This window comes from Rhinichthys klamathensis, unplaced genomic scaffold (assembly GCF_029890125.1).
Source record: "Rhinichthys klamathensis goyatoka isolate OS25496 unplaced genomic scaffold, OSU_Roscu_1.1 h1tg000236l_1, whole genome shotgun sequence".
Classification (NCBI taxonomy): Eukaryota; Metazoa; Chordata; class Actinopteri; order Cypriniformes; family Leuciscidae; genus Rhinichthys; species Rhinichthys klamathensis.
Window position 1 is genome coordinate 4,226,316 of NW_026606759.1, and position 3,685 is coordinate 4,230,000.

Here is a 3,685-nt window from a genome sequence, read left to right on the forward strand (position 1 = left end):
GGCCTCCCAGCCCCAGACGGATGGATCCTCGCGCGCCCTATGAGCGGCCGTGCCGTCCTCGAGCCATCCCTCGACCGGGGGCCCGAGCGGAGCGAGACCCGTGTGTAGGAAGCCAGCGCGCCCGTGGTTTCGTCTGTCCAGGGCTCTGGGGGTAAATAAAAACATCAAATTTCGAAAAAAATCGACCAAGTCCAAAAAATGTGCGATGTCTTCAGAGACCCATGCTGATAGACCTCCCTGGCTAGTCCAGGGAAAGTGCCTCGGTTCTGGGCACAGATGGATCGGTTTGCCTGACGGAGCTCCGCCTGGAGCTGAGACGGTCCTAGGACGGACCCTTGGGTCTTTGTGGAGGAGGGAGTGACAGCCCTCCGCTCGGACAAGGGACACGAACCAGAACCAGAGTACAGTGGTGGTCAGACCGGGTGGGGAAGCGGCCTGACCCAGCCCAGATGTAAATGCACCCTGTGCGGGCACGAGACTTACAGTAAAACGCGGGTCTGGATTGGACACCCAAGACCCCTAACCGCTGCGCATCCGGGCGAAGGTTGCAACGCCCCTGGCTGCGTGTGCTCATGGTGAAAGGCCACACTGGAGGGAAATGCCAAGATATGTATATATACACTCAAACAAAGAGCTCCATGCTCTCGCTGACCTTCCTGCTCGTCGCTCCTGCTGGACGACACTCTTCTCGGACAAGGTGACGGTCAACAGGCGCCTCCGGGTTGCCCGGGGCCCGGAGGAGAGCACCTCCTCCTCCGGGCCGTCGCTGCTAGGGGTTGCCTGGTCGATTGGAACTTCGGACGCGCCTGGGGACGGCCCCTGCCCGGTCGAAAGACCGCTCTGGGCAGCTTGCTCCTCCCCGCTCTGCGCGTCGACTCTAGACGCGGCCTCCCTCCGGGGAAAGCAGGCCGCGTCGACCCTCGGGAGACTCAGAAGACCCGTCTGAAATGGCTGTCCGCAGAGGCGGTGGTGTCGGCGGGCGCGTCGGGAGGCTTGGACGGTCGGGGAGGTAGTAGGGGGCCCCCTCGTCACGTCTCAGAGCCTAACTTCGCCCTGCGCCTCACCCCGCTTTGAAAGCACCCTTCTCGGTTACGGCCTCGACCCAGAGGCCTCCCACCCCCAGACGGATGGATCCTCGCGCGCCCTATGAGCGGCCGTGCCGTCCTCGAGCCATCCCTCGACCGGGGGCCCGAGCGGAGCGAGACCCGTGTGTAGGAAGCCAGCGCGCCGCGGTTTCGTCTGTCCGGGGCTCTTCGGTTGATCCCGGGGTAAATAAAATCCATATGCTTGTCGAACGGGCCTCGACCCAGAGGCCTCCCAGACGGATGGATCCTCGCGCGCCCTATGAGCGGCCGTGCCGTCCTCGAGCCATCCCTCGACCGGGGGCCCGAGCGGAGCGTGACCCGTGTGTAGGAAGCCAGCGCGCCGCGGTTTCGTCTGTCCGGGGCAAATAAAAAACCATATGCTTGTCGAACGGCCTCGACCCAGAGGCCTCCCAGCCCCAGACGGATGGATCCTCTCGCGCCCTATGAGCGGCCGTGCCGTCCTCGAGCCATCCCTCGACCGGGGGCCCGAGCGGAGCGAGACCCGTGTGTAGGAAGCCAGCGCGCCCGTGGTTTCGTCTGTCCGGGGCTCTGGGGTAAATAAAAACATCAAATTTCGAAAAATCGACCAAGTCCAAAAAATGGGCGATGTCTTCAGAGACCCATGCTGATAGACCTCCCTGGCTAGTCCAGGGAAAGTGCCTCGGTTCCGGGCACAGATGGATCGGTTTGCCTGACGGAGCTCCGCCTGGAGCTGAGACGGTCCTAGGACAGACCCTTGGGTCTTTGTGGAGGAGGGAGTGACAGCCCTCCGCTCGGACAAGGGACACGAAGCAGAACCAGAGTACAGTGGTGGTCAGACCGGGTGGGGAAGCGGCCTGACCCAGCCCAGATGTAAATGCACCCTGTGCGGGCACGAGACTTACAGTAAAACGCGGGTCTGGATTGGACACCCAAGACCCCTAACCGCTGCGCATCCGGGCGAAGGTGCAACGCCCCTGGGTGCGTGTGCTCATGGTCAAAGGCCACACTGGAGGGAAATGCCAAGATGCATAAATACACTCAAACAAAAAGCTCCATGCTCTCGCTGACCTTCCTGCTCGTCGCTCCTGCTGGACGACACTCTTCTCGGACAAGGTGACGGTCAACAGGCGCCTCCGGGTTGCCCGGGGCCCGGAGGAGAGCACCCCCTCCTCCGGGCCGTCGCTGCTAGGGGTCGCCTGGTCGATTGGAACTTCGGACGCGCCTGGGGACGGCCCCTGCCCGGTCGAAAGACCGCTCTGGGCAGCTTGCTCCTCCCCGCTCTGCGCGTCGACTCTAGACGCGGCCTCCCTCCGGGGAAAGCAGGCCGCGTCGACCCTCGGGAGACTCAGAAGACCCGTCTGAAACGGATGTCCGCAGAGGCGGTGGTGGCGGCGGGCGCGTCGGGAGGCTTGGACGGTCGGGGAGGTAGTAGGGGGCCCCCTCTGTCACGTCTTAGAGCCTCACTTCGCCCTGCGCCTCACCCCGCTTTGAAAGCACTCTTCTCGGTTACGGCCTCGACCCAGAGGCCTCCCACCTCCCCCCAGATGGAGGGTTCCGCACGCGCCCTATGAGCGGCCGCGCCGTCCTCGAGCCATCCCTCGACCGGGGGCCCGAGCGGAGCGAGACCCGTGTGTAGGAAGCCCGCGCGCTGCGGTTCGCCCCCGTCCGGGGCTCCTTGGTTGATCCCGGGGTAAGAAACATATGCTCATCACACGCTCAGGTCTGGGTAAACGGCGAAACGACTCCAGGGGCTTGAGACACCCCTGGAGGAGAGAAGGCAGTGAGAAACAAAAACGGACAGTGTCTGTGAAGTTGCGTACGAACGAGATTCCCATGCTGACTCACCTCCCTGGCTGGCGACCGGGGAGAGTGCCTCGGGTTCGGGCACGAGCGAATCCGTCTACCTGACGGAGCTCCAGATGGAGCAAAGACGGTCCCGAAACGGACCTTCGGGGTTTTGTCGAGGAGGGGACAAGCGCTCCGATCGGACAAGGTTGACGGGCGGGCGGGCGCCCTGGAGGAAGGTGCTCCTCCGAAGCAAATAAAAAAACGGACAGAGTCTGGAACGATGCGGTCAAACCAGGTTCCCAAGAACACGCGACTCCCCGGCTGGCGACCGGGGAGAGTGCCTCGGGTTCGGGCACGAGCGAATCCGTCTGCATGGCGGAGCACCCGTCGGTGCAAAGACGGTCCTAAAACGGACCTTCGGGGTTTTGTCGAGGAGGGGACAAGCGCCCCGCTCGGACAAGGTGACGGATGAAGCTCGTTCTCGGTCTCGGGTTCCCTACATCCTGGGGAGGATGCTTTATCTGGGGCGGTAAGCGGTGACGAGGGCGCTCTGGAGGAAAAGTCCCCCTCCGAAAAAAGGACAGAGTCCGTAAATGTGCGGTCGAAAAAGTTTCCCAGGACGGCCAGCCTCCACGGCCGGTGACCGAGGAGGGCGCCTCAGACTCGGGCGCGGTCGAAACGGTCGCATCGGCGGAGCACCCGTCGGTGCGAAGACGGTCCTAAAACGGACCTTCGGGGTTTTGTCGAGGAGGGGACAAGCGCCCCGCTCGGACAAGGTAACGGTCTTTCGTACGAAAACGGGCGCCTCCGGGTTGCCCGGGGCCCGGAGG